At 38.4% G+C, this 17,846-nt stretch overlaps 1 protein-coding gene across 1 annotated transcript in view; it reads left to right on the top strand.

Moving 5' to 3' along the window:
* Nucleotides 1–10,982: 10,982 nt before the first annotated feature.
* The window catches only part of LOC112154145 (thyroid hormone receptor alpha), a 165,172-nt gene continuing 158,308 nt past the window's right edge, over nt 10,983–17,846 (top strand). The window contains exon 1 of the mRNA XM_024284860.2: nt 10,983–11,731. The gene's annotated coding sequence lies outside the window, so the exon portion shown is untranslated. The remainder of the gene's footprint in view (nt 11,732–17,846) is intronic.

Here is a 17,846-nt window from a genome sequence, read left to right as displayed (position 1 = left end):
GGTTCTGTGTTCATATTCAGAAAGGTTTCGAGAGCTTGTTTGTAATTGGAGCTTTGAATAGGTAAATCAACTGGCAAATGTCACAGCTGCTGCCTTCCATTAAGAGCTTCTCTTTGTTTCTCCAACAAAGACGCCAACAGTCAGTCAAACGACTGAAAGTAAAAGGCACAAAATTAGGTTAAACTAACGGCAGAACAATAACTTTGGACCAAACATTTGCCCCTCCATTGTAAAACATCTGAAATGAATGAAAGGACTTTACATTCAAGACAATTTTGGCTTCAATCATTTGTCATTTTGAATTTCCTCTCATTTCTTGGGTGCAAATTTGAACAAATCAAAGCTGAAATGATCTTTTTTTCTCACAAACTAAAATGACATAAGAAACATTCTGTGTTGCAATATTAAATGTCAAATCTTTCAACTTAAATGCATTTAGATAAAGGTTTACTTTTTATTCTTGCAAATTATCTTAATAATTAACTGCATTTGGTTGTGTCTGTGACATAGATGAAAATATATGTGTTGGAATATAAAAAATATAGAAGATTTTTGCAGCAACCGGATGGACAGACGTACAGATGTATGGATGGATGGATGGATGGATAATGGATGGATGGATAGATGGATGATAGATAGACGTATAATGGATGGGTGGACGGAAGCAGGGACGGACAGATGGATGGATGGATGAATGATAGATGGATGATGATGGATGGATGGAGAGATGGACTGACGGATGGATTGATGAATGGATGAACAGACGTACGGATGGATGGATGGATAGATGGATGGATGATAGATGAATGTATAATGGATGGATGGATGGACGGATGGACGGATGGACGGACGGAGGGAGGGATGGATTGATGGATGGATGAATGATAGATGGGTGATGGATGGATCAATGATAGATGGATGATGATGGATGGATGGATGGAGAGATGGACTGAGGGATGGACAGACGTACGGATGTATGGATGGATGGATGGATGGATAATGGATGGATGGATAGATGGATGATAGATGGACGTATAATGGATGGGTGGACGGAAGCAGGGACGGACAGATGGATGGATGGATGAATGATAGATGGATGATGATGGAGAGATGGACTGACGGATGGATTGATGAATGGATGAACAGACGTACGGATGGATGGATGGGTGATGGATGGATGGACAGACGTACAGATGGGTGGACGGATGATGGATGGATGAACAGACGTTCGGATGGATGATGGATAGACGGATGATGGATGGATTGATGAATGGATGGACTGACGTACGGATGGATGGATGATGGATGGACAGATGATGGATATATGGATGGATGGATGGACAGACGTACGGATGGATGGATGGACAGACGGAAGGATGATGGATGGATGGATGATGGATGGACAGATGATGGATAGATGGATGGATGAATGGACAGACGTTCGGATGGATGGATGGATAAACAGACGCTCGGATGGATGATGGATGGACGGATGATGGATGGATGGATGGATAATATTTTAAAAGTAATAAAACAGTTGCAGAATTCCTCAAACTGTTTTGACTGCACTAGTTGAAAGGTCACCTAATGTGTGAACCCATATAAACAAATAGAAATCTTACTATTAATTAAAGACAAAGAAAAATCTCTCTATCGCATTATTATGATTTACTCATTCTAATAATGAAATTGTAGTCTAGCCATGAGCTGATGAGCTAAAACATTTCCTTCTGTAGTTTTTACATTTCATGATCATAACTCTGACCCATATTCTAATAATAATAATATAAGACATTGTTATCAAGACTGATATAAAAATAGGGCATTCCTGTGCTTTTAGGATCAGTGTTTCTGACATCCAGAGGTTAATCCAGTCTGTGACCTGTGCAGATTGTGTTTGCACTGTCTTTTTAATCTACTTTAATCTTGCATGGAAGTAAAGCTTTCAGTATTACACAAAGACACAACATATAAAGCACAATGTGGAGGTACATTCATACTGACTCAAGACCTGAAAAAACACAAGTTATACTGTAAAGAGACAAAAACTAAATAACATCATTTAAAACTCCACCATTTTTATTTGGAACATTTCTGTGTGTCTACATCTGCAGATGTTTGGAGTAAAGTTTGATTAAGTTCCACTTCCTGTTTGAAGCTGGTTTGAAAAGAAAACATTTAAGTCAGATAGCTAAGTAAAACACAATATAAGACTGAAACTTTGCCTAAAAGAGCATGGCTGAAAACAGTTTTCATCGGAGTGGGTCTTTAAATTGTCCTCAAATGGGCGTGGCATTTTGGAGAACAGGAAACACTGGTTTCTCATCAGCCTAATTGAAACCAGTGGCTGACACATACTGAACATCCCTCTGTGTGCAGTCAGAGGGACGGATTAGTTAAACACCTGTTACAAGTGAATGTATTTGTGAGACCATCAGGAGTTGGTGGTCATTCGACCCCCTTTTTTGCCAATTGTTATCTCTGTGGTCATCACCACACATGAACTTTGACCTTTGCCAAAATGAGTAATCACATGGAGAAAACAAGCATGACAGTAATGACCCGTTACTAATGCGATTGTAGACTTATGGATTTAATGGTTACTCGTCAATTAAAATACAACATTTCCATCTGCAGGATTTTCAAGGTGAAACTCAAAATAAACACATTTACATAAAATCACCCCCTAGCACAATTGTCATGGAGAAATATTTTCCAAGTCCTCATTACAGCACTTACATATGCATGAGTGTCTACTCTGCAAGAGCTCACACATGGACACAAACTCAAGTTACAACCTCAGACTGTTGACATGAATATTCTGGATGTTTGTCTAACAGATATTTGAGTACTTGATGGACAAAAATCCTAGACTGACTATAGAAACTTATTCCAAATGTTCAGTGTATTCAGACTGGACTTATTTGGTTCTCTTAAAGAGAACCAGAGTTCGTTTCCCCAGATAATCCAGAACAAATTTTCAGTCTGAATTCACCCAAGTGGTTCCTGGTCTCAGACCAGGAACTCTTGGACCTCCAGTGGTCTCTTGGACCCATCTTTTGAGGTAGTCTCGGTTCGTGAATACGCTTTGTGCTGGAACCGGAACTTGCAGCTATGCAACAGTGACTCATTGAAATGTGAACTGTCCCAACAAGGATTCCAAAGCTTAGAACTTCTATTATTCTTTCTCTGTTGACCCATTCCCTGGGGGAGCGGTGAGCTGCAGACACAACCGCACTTAGGAACAATTTGGGGGTTTAACCCCCCAATCCATCTCCTTGATGCTGAGTGTAAAGCACTAAGAGGTTGGTATCTTAGGGACTGGGTTCCATTTTTAGAGCCTTTGGATTTGAACTCACCACCTTCTAGTCTCAGGGCGGACACTCTACCACAAGGCTGCAGAGATGGTTTATATTATATTAATAAGTCATGGTCTTTCTTGAATGTTTGCAGAAGTCCTTATACAAAGAGATTGTGCTAATTCGCATTCTTGTATCAGTGTTTAGCTCATGGTATTCACACTGGACAAGCAGGGAGGGGCTCTTCTTCTTGTTCTTCCTGTTTTTCTACTGTTTATTAGCAGATGTCTGCCACCTGCAGTTAGAAGAGGCTTTGTACAAGCAGTGCAAATCTCACAAATCTTATTCCAGGCTTTTTCTTTAACAGCTCTATTCTATTCTATTCATATAATTCTGGCACAAACTGCAAATAGAACTCGAACGTTTTTAACGCAGCAGCTTAAAACACGCATTGAAGCACGTTTACATAGGCTTTTCCTTGGGAGTGGTCTCTTGAAAGCGCATTGCTGAGACCAGTGTGAACGTTCCTTTACAGATTCATCCACGGAGGTCAGGCCATTGACATAAATGGAGATGGACAAAGGGCTATGACATCACCGATAGTGGGCCAACGGGCACCCCAAGAACATGTTAAAAAGAGGCACCATGAGCAAGAATGATTATTCTGACAAACAGACGACTGACAAATAGCTGTTTATTTTTCAATAGAAGTCTATGGAATTTTGGCTTTCTGGGACCAGCGGGTACTTCCTGTTTGGAATGTGAGAGGATGATAAGTCCAGTTCTCTCTATGTACTAAATCATGTTGTAACAGCTCCTACTATAATAAAGGAAAGTAGTCAGTCGTGTCATATCTGTTCTATTTTCACAGTTCGAAACATCTGTTCTGCTTGCTGATCCAAAAATCAGAGTTGATGCAACAAAAACCAGACATCTGTCACTGAAAAGACAGATTTCCCATTTAGCCTTTGCCTGCTGATAGCCATTCATAGCTAAACTTTAATGGCTCCATTATGTTCATATTTTTGAATGAGGGTTAAGTAATGACTTGAATCTCTTAAGTCTCTGAATAAGTACCCCCCCTCCTGTTCGTCACAGTAGCAGCTCAGAAAAATGACATTTGAACTCCCATCCAGGTGCGAGCTCCTAAACCATCCATTTATTCAGCTGTCTCCAAAGAGCAGGAGAGACAACACCACGTTATCATTAACCTAAGAGCAGAGGATGGCTTTTAAATGGCTTGTCCTTCTGTTTATTTGTTTCTTAAACATGGAAGAAGGAATGAAATATGCAGCAGAAATAATCTGAAGAGTCTAAGACCCTTTTGAACAGAAAGTAACCGGATATTTTGTTGTGTATTTGAATATTGATGTAGAAGATACAAGAGACTCTAATCTGTGAACTGCAAAATATAAATGTTTTAATGTAAAATCTGATATATGATTGCCATTTTTTTGGTATTTTCCATATTTCTGGTAATATTCTCTTGAATGTTTTAGTCCTGTGAATCCCTCTGGCAAACCTGGGCTCCTGTAAAGTGCTTTATGAACAAACTTTGATGGATTGAAGTGATATTTACTCTCAAAATGAATCTATGCTTTGGACTGCGTGGTGGTTGGGACTGTTGGCATATATATATGCAGTAAAAAGATTCTGGTTCACATTCTAGCTGGGTCTTTTCTTGCTTGTTCTCCCTGTGGGTTTTCTGCTGGCCCTCAAGCTTTATCCTGCAGTGCAAAAAAATGCTTCATATTGTAGATTGATTAGGGACTAAACGGTCCTTTGTAAGGTGTGGTCCTGTAATAGACCTGCACCTCAGTGACCTAAAACAGAAGAATTTGGCCGTAATGTTAGATTGGAGGTGTGATTGGCAGTAAGCTAACTAGCGGGAGAGAGTGTAATCAGGTGGATGACAGGAAGTTAAGGCGGGCTTACTCTGTGCTAATAGTCGCATAACTCAGAAGTATATTTCTAATGAAAATATGTCCTAGAAAACAACAGTTTTTTATATTAGCCAAAAAAGCATATTTATAGTTAAAAAAATCAAAGGGAATGCTTTGAAAATACATCAAAAGATGATCAAAGTGGGTCTTTAAGTGGTTCTCTTGGATATTTTCACATCATAGTCATGGATGTTTTTAGTATTTTTTCACACAAAAAGGTGATTTTTTTTTTTTCTGCATACTCTCCTCCAAAGCTTTAGTCTGCAAATCCGCTGCTGAGAGAGAATGTTATTTACTAGAAAGGTTATGATCATTCTTCAAGGAAACGTGAAACATTTCAGGAAAATGCCGACCAACGATTGGATCATGAAAAAAACACATACGTAGAAAAAACATTTATCAATGCCAAATCCTTGTTTGCAAAACTTACAGATTTATTTTCATTTTTTTCCGAGCCGAACCGGATCAGTGTGTCACTCCATACTCCTGAGTAATAAATGCTAATAAGCAAAGATTGCATCTCCCCTATTAGAATATTGCCTCTGCTCATAAGTTGAATCTACAACACATGTTTATTACTTTCTACAGTCTCTAAAGATCCAAATAATTTCAAATTACACAGATTTATAATCACATTGGCAACACCTGTCCCTTCTTTTACTTCACTCCAAATGAAAAACCTAAACTTTCCTTTGGGACAATAAATAAAATTACCTTTTGCCTAGAAAGATATTACTCATAAAACTCTGTCTTTATGAGATGTGTGCTCACTGGTGGACAGCTGCTGTTTGAGGAGATTTTTTTAAATCCGTATTTTTATGATTACAGGAAAAAAAAACCTCAAATGTTATCTTTAAAAGTTTGATATATAAGGATAGGTTGGTAAAGTCTGAAGAGGGCTTTTTACTGTAAAACACGGTAATATAAGCATCATGCTGTGGGCTGCTTAAACAGAGCACATTTAGAAGACATACTATTAAAAACATAGATTGTTTGTATTATTACCCCAAGGTAATTAAAAAAAACATTTTTAATGGATTTTGTATTGGGTTGTTAATAGGTTAGGGGTTTTGGATCCTTGAGGTGCATGAAAGGGTTCAAATATGTTTTATTGGCTTTGTTACGTCACAAGATGCATAAAACTCCCTATAAAAATAATCTAAACAACGATTAAAAAAAAAAAAAGAAAAGGGAACATATTTATTAATTGTAAAGTTATGAATGCAACTTGTTTATATTTAGGCCTTGACAGAGCAGTATTAGGATTAGGAATTACTGTTTTATCATAGGAAGAGAGATGCTTATTAAGAGTTATTTTACATGAATTACTATGACAGATTGCTGTAAACATCACTGCCATGATCAAGTCAGTCATCAGGTCTGCAGTGATGCAAAACGAGTATTTGTCATCTCAAAATGTCATTGTCCAAATGCCCCATTAATTCAAACTATACAGTCACATATAAAGAACTGCTCTGTTTAGCGTGTCTAGATTGGTTGGAACTCCCATTAATCACAAGCACATGCAATCAGCTCAAAACTAAAAAAGCAAAAGGAGCAAACATTAAAAAAATCATGTACAAATGGGACTGAAAGTATGTCATTTTTGCTTCAATGTTGGATTTTCATTTTTATTGATTAATAATGAATTTATTTAAAGTAATTTTCAGAGGTTCAAACAGACATCAGAGAATCATACATTTTTTATTTGCACACTTAACAGCCTTGATTATCTCTGCAAAACACCAAAATGATTCCATTGTAATTCTTGAGTTAATGATTAAACGGATTGTTACACATCATTTGGCTAAATATTAATTATATTTTTGTTATAAACCTAATTTGTTTGGTAAAATAATAATTCTCACACATCTAGGGAATTAACAGATCACATTTGAATCTTTCATTAAATAATAGAATGTTTTTTTGGTCACAAACCTTTACAATATATTACTTTGAAGAAAAATCTATCCAAAAATTTGGAAAAAAATTTTAATAAGGATATTTATTAAGATATTTATTTACCAGTTTCATCTTTTCAATTGATTGATTTTCTCTTCTTGATTTGCTGTATTGAGATGATCCTCTGTGACACAGAATGTCTTTTATTTTGAAAGGAAGTCATGTGAAATCTCTGATAAAACATTTTCAAGTTTTGAGAAAAAAATTGTCAGTTTATTTTGCCAAAAAAAAAGTTTGTTTACAGTTCACCTAATAGTAACATTAATATAAAAAAAATAAATCTGTACCCTATTTTCCTAAAAAGTGAATAGGACTGTGGCTCCTGTTGGGTTGTTGTCAGTGAGAAATTGACCCAAATGGCTCTTTAAGTGTTGAAGGTTGCAGACCCCTGGTCTAGAAAAAATGTATGTATCCGAAGAAGAATTATCAAGTGCAGCGTTTTTGATGAAAAAAGATCTGTGGCTGCGATAAATATCTGAGTCCACTTTAGGACACATTCATATTCCCCTAGGCAATACATGTTCAAGCAGCCACTTCCAATAAAAATACTATGTACGTGGGCATTTCGGGCTTCTGCATTCAAAATTCTTGAGCTTTGACCAATAAGGGATTCAGATTAGGTGGTGATGTTTGGATGGCGTCCCTTTTAATTCACAGAAGTAGCAACTGTTTGAACATTGATCATGAAGAAGAAATGAATAATTCCCACTAGGTACAAACACATCTAGATATTGAAATCATACAGTGACCAACATGGCTCACATAAATGCAAATAACTCGTCAAAAGCGTAAGGACAATGACACTCAGTGCAAAGTATTGTTTGTGCCACCCCGCCTGCAGTACCGAACATTTCATTCTGGACCTGATCTTCTGTTTCTGACCCTGCTTATTCTCTGAGTGCTTGCTGCCTGCCCTGACCCTCGCCTGGACTCTGACTATTCTACTCTCTTCTTGGATGATCCCATGCTCATGATTGACCTCTGCCTGTCTGACCCTGATTTAGCTTTGTGGACTTTAGCTGTGCTGTCTGAACTAATAAACCTGTTGCACATGGAACCAGCTGTCTGCCCATTTGTGACAGGATGCTAAAAGTGCGTTAAAAAAAAATTTCTGGTGAGTGGGTAGCATTATACATAATAATGAGGTATGTTTACACTCAGACAAGTTTGATTTTAGACTACAGGTCACATTTTACACTTTCTTGATGCTTTAATGCTACTGAGCAGTGTCCTGCGTATCTAGGAGCGAGATTTTATGAAGAAAAGAGCAGTTCTGCTCATTGGAGACAGAAGATTAAGTGACAAACTGTGAAGAATCTAACTAAAGTTGACCTGAATCCATCGGTCATTTGTGCTGCCCAAAGATCAACCACCTGCAGCCAGCTTTGGACATCCAAACCTGCAAGAAGAACTATAGAAACCCTTCCCAAGCTTGGATCCTGAATTAGGGGGATTCAGGACAACATGCTTGCTGTCCACTGCTCCACAGTATTTCAGGAGCGAGCCGCCAGAAAAGAAATAACTAGTCTGGCTCCAGGGTAGGGTCTTGGTAACTTGTTGGGGGGGAGTAAGTGGATCCTGTAATATAAATGTTTTTGTTTGAATCGCCCTTAGTCTGGGGCCCGACTCCCAGGGCCAGCTTGAGATGGAACACCACCCGGCTACCGGCTCCTGGGGTCATTCAGACACACAAACCCCTCCACCACGTTAAGGTGTCGATTCAGGGACAGGATTGTTATCAGTCACCAGGCAGTCACTAACAATTACTGCGGAGAAACCAAAGTGCTCTGAGAAAACCCACAGGACTGCCATTCTTTATTTTACTTCATAATCTATACAATTTGGTGACTCATTTTATTTATTTGTTTATTTATTTACTTATATTTTACTCTATTAATTTATTTTTTATTCTATCTGTCTGTATATTATTATTTATATATTTTCCTCACTTATTATTTTTTTGTTTTGTTCCATTACGTCCTCTACTACTTATTTTACTTCAACTTCTAATTCAACAACTGTTTCTATGATTTTTTTTAAATAAAGGCTTCCATTTTAATTTTTTTTTTTTTTATGTAGGATCTTAGACCTGCCGGGATCCAGGAAACCTCTTTGGTAAAGCAGCTCGATGGTCTCCAAGTGCAGCTCTGTGTTGTTGGAACCTGTTGATCTTGATGACAGAAGGTCCCTCCAACACAGGTTGTCGTAGACCAGGGACTTGTCTTTGAGCAGGTCTGGCTGGAGTCGAGAGCGGGTGCCTCAAAGCAGTGCGCTGTGGTGGCTGTGCAGACTCTGAGGCTTTGGCTTTTATGGCTTCATTTTCTGCCAGAACTGCTGCATGTTCTGCTTTTGCTGCAACTGCTTTGGCCTCCAGGTATTTTTGGTCCTGGATTTCCAAATGTAGTTGTTGCTGATCTTTGATCTTATTGTTACACGACTAATATGATTGCCTCTGATATAGTCAGTGTCAGGAAAAATGCATAAAAATTATATTCAATAAAATATTGAATGGACCCTTTCTATGAATGATATAAATCAAAAACAGAAAAAAGGCCTGAACACATGAAGGGAATAGCTTAAATTTGGATCCTGGAGTTCTCTGTGACTTTAAACATTATTTATTTTACTGGAGTTGATTAATAAATGAACAAGTAAACATGTAGTTTGAGTCGTGTTGAAAAGTTTAAAAGTATTAACTCTTTTCATTATGGCAAAAAAATCCAATTTACACAATTTATTTCAGAATCCAAATACCTTTATGATTTCAAGTAAACTAAAGTACTAATGATTTTAATAAAATCATAGTCTTTTCAGTGTTGAGAGCTATAAAGTATTAACTATTTTCTCTATGGCAAAAAAAAATCCAATTACATAACTGACATCAGGATCTAAACAACTTTATGATTTAAAGTTGACCAAAGTAATTATCTTCATAAAATAATAAATTATTAAAGTTATTTTTCTAAATGGCCCTGTGACAAACTGGCGACCCTGTCCAGGGTGAACCCCGCCTTCGCCCATCAGTAGCCGGGTTAGGCTCCGGCACCCCCACGACCCCGAAAGGGACAAAGCGGTAAAGAAAATGAATGAATGAATAAATGAATGAATGAATGAATGAATGAATGAATGAATGAATGAATGAATGAATGAATGAATGAATGAATGAATGAATTTTTGTAAATTAATTTGAAGTATGAATAGTTTTTTTTAGATAATACAAAAATTAGCCTGCGTGAATTAAAAAAATGTAAATCAAGATTTTTAGTTAATGATTTTAGAAAAATGATAAATGAGAAAAGTTATGTTTTTAAAAAGTTCATGTACTCTTAATGTAAATTAAATTCATGTATTGATAGAGTTTTTTAGATAAAATAGAAATGAGTCTGAGTGAGTGATGTAAATTAAATTAATTTCAATTAGGTTTTTTATTTAATGATTTAAAGAAGATTATAAATGAGAAAAGTTTTTCGATTTTTTAAAGTTCAGGACCTCTTTTTGTAAATTAAATTAAATTAACTCAAGTATAGATAAAGTTTTTTTTAACATAAAAAATTGTCTGAGTGATGATGAATTAAATACATTTAAATTAAGATATGTATTTAATGATTTAAATAAAATTATAAATTAGAAAAGCTATTAAATGAAAACAAGTTCAGCTCATCTTTTTGTAAATTAAATCAAGTATAAATAAAGTTTTTTACATAGATAATGTTAAAATGGGTCTGTCTGAATGGAGCAGATTTGAATACATTTTAAATTACGAGCTTTAAAGAATATTTTAATAAAACAACACATTAGGAAAGTTATTAGACTTTTTTTTTCAAAGTTTTGTTCCCCTTTTTGTTAATTCAATTTAAGTGTAAATAAAGTTGTTGTGGGGAGTAATATCAAAATGAATCTGCATAAATTAAATTAAAATAAATTCCAGAAAAGTTTTTTTCCCCCCGATTTTTATCACAGCAGGTCCTCCAGCACTGAGGAGGATGAGGAGGCGCAGTGACGATGGAGCCAATAAATAAGGAGGGCAGAGAGGCGCGCGGGCAGAGGAGGCGCGGCGCGTTCGTGTGTACAGCGCGTGCTTTGCTGCGCAGCTCCTGTAGAGAGCGGTAGATAGTTTTAATAAGTGCTTACAGCGCTCCTCTTACTGTACTGTATTCAAGCGGAGGGAGGAGCGAGCGTGTAGTATTTCTTTCTTTTCTTTTCTTTTTTTTTAGCTCCTTTTCTCCACCTTGTCGTTGCAGTTCATCCAAACGCTGCTAGAAGACAACCGAACTGTCCGCTTTTGGCTCTACGGCTCCTGCTCGGGAGGAGGACGGGGAGCTGTGCGCCGCAGGAGGGGAGCTTATTTACGGTACGACGCTCAGCGGCCAGGCGGACGGCTACGTTCGGCGTGAGGAGGGTACGAGAGTGGCCGACACAAGTTGCAGCGGGCTGGGGGAGAGAACCCGGCTGACTTTCTCCCGCTTCCGCCTCGGTGCCCTACTTTCCACGCGGGTGTCCACCACGCCGCGAGGACTGGAAGTGACGGTGAGTATCGCCGCCTCTGCTTGCTAGCTTGTGTAGCCCGGGCTGGCTTTGACAGATCGACCCAACAGCCATCATGACGGCGCGCGGGGCAGCACGCGGGCTCCAAAGGCGCTCGTGCCCGCTCCCCGTTTTCGGCGGAAAACAGGAGCACGCTGGCTGGCACGGAGGGGGCACGTTTGGTGTATTTTTAAGGCCCCGGAATTGGAACGCCTGCTTACAGTCAGGAGCGCGCTTAGTCCAGTCACGCATGCACGCGTGCACGCGCGCGGACACAGATGCACTCCGTCCCAACTTGCAGTGGCACACCTCCTGAAAGCAGCATTTATGTAATCTAGTGGTTTTGTTCCGCCGAATTAATGTGGTTTCAGACTTTCTCTCCTTCAGCTGTGAAGTTCCTGTTCTGGCATCGCAGCCAAAACTTTTTTTTTATATTAATGCAATTTATTTTTACTTTAATTTAAAAAAAGATAATAATATTTAGAGCTATTACAAGCAAAACTGTTATATAACAATACAAAACATAGCGGTAAAATCACCAAAATAAAAGCTTGTATCTCCATGTTGAGCTCAAACAGCTTTGAACCTGTTTAAGGACATCAGACTGGACCATCTCAGGTCATAGAGAGTACCAGAAGGTCTTCCTGCTTAGTACAGTTCTTACCAAAGAAGAGGCAGTTATGGCGATCCCGGCTTGGGAATGTCAGCTATGACAGTAAACTTGGAGAGACATGTAAGATGACAGATACGATGGCAGAAATCCAAGAATGGACTTGTAAACAAAGTGATACCGGTGTATGAGGCTGCGCGTGTGTAATCGAAGTAAAATACCAAGAGGATTTAGAAAATACTGCACAGCAGGGATGCAACGATTACATTTTTTTAATCACGATTTTGTTTTGTTTTTTGGGTTATTACAAACAACAACAAATCTTAAAAATCTTTTTAATTTATTTGTTTATAAACAAGTAACAACGAAGAAAAATATGTTCATTTGGCTTATACTAAGCCTGGCATCATGTAAAAAAAGCAATAAAATGCTTCTTAAATTTGCACTTTCTGGTAGGGTTGCATCAATTCACTAACATATGGTTCGGTTTCCGATCGAGAGTTGTGGAATCCCTAGAAAACATTTAGAAAGTGTTTGCACATGTGCACATTCCGGTCTTTTTGAGAGTTGTGGGGTATTTTTTGTCACAAATGCTCCAGTTGAGATGCTAGTTTTGATAAACTTTCCCCCAATTTTCCACCAGAGGTGCTTTCCAGTGAATGCATGAAGTCAGTCCTTTGCTTTTTATCATTCCGTCAACCACCCTCAGTCCAGGGGGTGTCAGGGGTTTGATCGCCGATCATCAATACAACAGTGACAAGTTGTTGGGCACGTTTGCAGCCGCTCGCCTTCAAATGCCTTCATGGCCGCATGACAGCAGCAGGAATAATTAAATCTCTCCGTGTAATCGGCGCGCTCAAAGGCTTGCCAGGGTTTCCGCTCTCTGCTCGTTTTTTTCAAAGCGACCAAGGGGGGGCAGAATGTATTGATTTTAGCTGAATGCATGGATTTCTCCGTCAAGATGGGTAATCGGTGGAAAAAAAGGAAATCATTTGGGGTGATTTTTTTTTTTTTGTCTTTTGAATTACTTTCCAACCGACTCAGCAAAAATTTGAGAGGTATTATCTCAAGCTGCACCAGCCAACGTTGGGACAGAAGGATATTTAGGGTTCTGGGGTTTATTTATTGTGTGTCAACACCAGGAGTTGGATTTAGAAACTTTCCATTGATGTGAACCAAAACAGAGTCAATCCAGGTTACTTGGCTGTTATATCAGCTGGTTTTGCCACAGATGCCTCTTCATTAATCATTAGCCATCCGTTTAAATGGCAGTGCACTGTCCTTGGGTTGATGATTAGCCATAGACAAATTTGTCACTCAGGTATGAACATGCTGCGGAAGAATCCAATCTTAGAGGGACCAAGTGCTCTCCATCAAGAGGGCAGCCGTGTGTTTGTCTGGGGTCTTCCTGCAGAAACCAACGGTAAATATTTAATTCAGTCTAAATACTTAATCTTTGCTCAAGAGTTTGTAAAGTGAGGTCAGCATACAACCTTATTTGACCCTCTTAACCCTTGATCTACCAATATCTGACCCCAATTAGAATCAAAGCCCCAAATAGTTCCCATATTCTTTGGAGTACAAGTGGCATTTTTGTGTAATTTGGCCTGAGTGTGACTTGTGTGATTAAGAAATAAATAAAAATAGCAACAACTGCTAGAGGGCACTGTAGGTGTGTGTATCAGTGTTTGATACTGACAAAAATGTAAAAGAAGAAACAGTAGTTTTACCTTTGTTTCAAAGGGACAGAGGATAAAAAGTTTTACATATTTCATGATTTATGGTGATATAAAGAATTTAGTTGACTTGTTAGCGTGTTCTTCATGCTGTAGTTACCTGAATAATTGTTCATATGTTGCACTAATACACTAGATTCCTCCTATTTTCTATGAAGCTAAACATGGTAGTGAAGCGTACATACATATTCAATCAAATACTGTTATGTATTCTGTTAGGATGAAATTCCCGTCCTTGATCCTGTGTTGTGTTCATGTTCATGTTTATTGGTTTAGTTTGTCATTTGTACTGTTAACACAATATAGAGTATAAACAGGCAACCAATAAGAAAAGAATAGGCAGAAGCTTGCCTTTCCTTGAAAACTCGACAAAGTCCATGCTGATTAGCGGTACGATGAAATAGATACAATTAAACAAAAAACAATTTACAAACGGATACAAGTAAATCAAATTCATATGTCTTTCATTTATAAATTTATGTTTTAAACTTTTTTTAAACCGCCAAAGCGTTTTTTTCCTTAAGTATTTTCTTGAGCATTTTCATTGTTAAACTTGTCCATTAATCTGTACTGAACCGTACCTCTCGGAGGGGCCCCCATTGGTTGTAACGGTTGGAACCAGAACTGTTAGGGGTGGAGCCGCTGCAGTAACCCTTTGATTGGCAGAAAGAGATGACGACATTGGAATGTGCCTATTTTGCGCTTATGTAAGCTAACATTTCCAGCGTTTGCCCGCGCAATCTTCTTTCAAACAAGATTAAAGTCCTGTTATACACGATGTCCCAGAAGTAAAGCAAGAAAATTAAGTGTTGCTGAATGACCTCCATTGTTGTTGCTTTTCTAATCGTTGCACTACAACGACATGCTAGAGGTTTACACCATGCGTGAACCGTGAAAACAAACCGCTCAGTGGAAACGAGGCTTTATAGTCCAGTGCGACTTGTGATTTGTAGTTTTTTTTCTTTATCATGCATTTTTTTTGGCTGCTGCAACTTATATTCTGCAGCGACGTATAGTCCGAAAAATACATTACATGTATGTTACTGCGTAAAAATGGCCTCCAGGTTGGTGAGATGCAAACATGTGTGACAGTACATGCATACCGACAATCACAGTTGAGAAGAATCAGAGGTTCCCAGAGCTTTGAGATCCCATAGGAAATGCTTGGGGTCTTTTTGACCCTACTTAACCCTTGTACTATCTTATGGGCTCCAGATGACCCAAGCCTTACATTGACGTGTTATCCATCCCATGAAAAATGTGGATGAAGGTGGACAGGATCTGCAACAGACACCAGTGAAAATCAAAAATCAATGAATAAAAAGTTCAGTGTGCTGTCTTGTGGGGTCCAGATGACCCCACTCCCAACGCCAACATACCTAGAATAGCAAAAGAATTATAGCAAAAATTACAATTTCTTAAAATGTTTAAATTTATTTATTAAAAATGCAAAGACCTAATATAACTAACAGAATATATAAAAATATACTTTTATTTTCAAAGATTTTCAAGAATAATAACCCATGGGATCATTTTGACCCAGAGTCCTTTACTCTCTGCCAGCGTCTATTACTGCGACCCTATTCCCTCTTGTCTTTTCCTGCCCCCGCCCCCATCATCTCCGTTCACGCTCCCCTTCGGAGGGGCAGACCTCCAGCACTCAAACAGCATCCTCTTATGTAACCCCTCTGTGTGCAGCTGACGTCAGAATCCGAAGCCGCTTCCACATGATGTCAGAGCTGTCTGGAGAGGCAGAGGGCATGCTGGGTAAGGTCGGCATGTCGGGAGCTATTCCTGTCCTGAGCGGGGTGTGAGGGGGGGAAAGGCGCGAGATTTGATGGTTGTTTGTGTGTCCTTGAAGGAATGTGGAGATGTTGTTGTGTTCCTGTTCACCGAGATGACTGTTGCAGCAACCAAACCAGTTATTGTGCCGGTGCAGGGACATCTTTGACTGTCTTATCAGAACATGGTGCCACCATATTGATTTTTGCAATTACCGTGTTTATTGGTAAAAACACTGTAGATCAGGAAATAGGATGTATTCCACTGCTTAGGATTGTCTCCACACGCTTGTCAGTCTCATGTTCAGCGCGGTCTCTGTTCGGCTGACTCTTGAGGAGGATGAGCCCGGGGCTCTTTCAGATGTTGCTTGTGACTTATTAGATCATAGCTTCCATATGGAAAAGACTTGCATGAAAGTTAAGCCAGAGCGAAAGCAGCCAAGCACAAAATGTCATCTGATAATCTGACGACTGCTGTGTAACTCGTCTAATTGATGCTGCGGTTTTGTGCACGACAAACAGTTTTTTTTGATGGTTTTGGTAGGATTTTTCAGCGACATCTGTTCTTGTTGGCTGAACGTAGCTAATCCAGGTGACCAGCAGGAAGAAGTGCACGATAGAAACCAAAATCTATGAAGTTCTGGTGGAGAAACATGTGAAGATGTGCTCTAAAAAAGAAAAATGAATGCTCCTTTTGTTGAAATAAGCTGTAGTAACCAGCAGTTAATGACACTTCTGCTGCTGCAGGGATGAGACTCGCTGAAGTTTAACTGAGTATTTTTATTGTGGAGTATTAAAAGATCAACATAGAGTAAAGTGGCTGCTGTGACCTGACAGTGAATGGAATTATGAAGGACAGCAGTGGGAATTAATTAAAAAATAATATACATGACTTTAAGGTCGGTCCATCTGTCTGTCCATCCTTTTCTGAGTCATAGGGTTTCTGTTGCATGGCCACACATTAACACACCCAGGGACAATTTAGAGTCACCAAATAACCTATGAAGCATGTTTTTGAACTGCTGGAAGAAACTAGAGTGCCCGGAGTCAATCCACATGTGCATGAGTGGTAGTAGGCCTGCACAATGAACAAAAATATTGACATCTCAATATCAGCTTAAGCAATATCGCAAAAGACGGCGTAATTTGCGATTGTTACCCTTAATGTTTACACACATGCATAGACAGAGAAACCATTATGTTTTTGAAAAAGCCCAAATGTGATCACACATTACCTCACTTGTTCTTAACTGTTGTCTATATCAAATGTACCCAGTACTATTAGAAAGGTAGATCATTATTCTTTGGTGTGTTTCCCGGACGAACAAGTTCTTATCTTTCTTGTATTGAGATAACTTTTAGTAGTACTGGGCGATATGAGGATACGTTTTGTGTGGGCGATAGAAAAGTGTCTATCGTGCCATTTCTCTTCCATTGTTTCTATATGTTTTCATTGCTGAACTTTTGTGCAAAATGTGTTTTCCTTTTAAGAAACTTGAAATAGTTGTGCACTTTGAACACTTTGTAACAATTCTGTTACATATTACTTAAAAAAATAAAGTCAGAGAAAAGTAAATTCTGACATTTTTGTTTCAGTGAAAAATTTAAAATTTACTTTATTGTGGTATATCCTGACATATTTTGGTATTGTGATCTAAAACATTCTACATCATGATATACAATTTTACCCATATGACCCAGCACTAACTCACTGACTTGTAGAGTGATTCATATTTATATGTTTTTTAAAAAAAACTTTTGCAGTGAAAAGGAAATGATTTATTGGCTGTTTTGCTAGTTGTTCATGTAGCACAATATCATCATTGCAATTTTAATATTACACATTACAAGTTTTACTCATATTGTGCAGCCTTAACAAAGAGAATGTACAAACTCCACACAAAGATTCCAAATGGGATTCAAACCAGTTATTGCTGCACCGCTTAACCACTGTGTCATTGTGCAGCCCAACTTTAAAATATCAGTTTTTA

Source organism: Oryzias melastigma, linkage group LG19 (assembly GCF_002922805.2).
Source record: "Oryzias melastigma strain HK-1 linkage group LG19, ASM292280v2, whole genome shotgun sequence".
Classification (NCBI taxonomy): Eukaryota; Metazoa; Chordata; class Actinopteri; order Beloniformes; family Adrianichthyidae; genus Oryzias; species Oryzias melastigma.
This window is presented reverse-complemented; position numbering and strand designations above follow the sequence as displayed.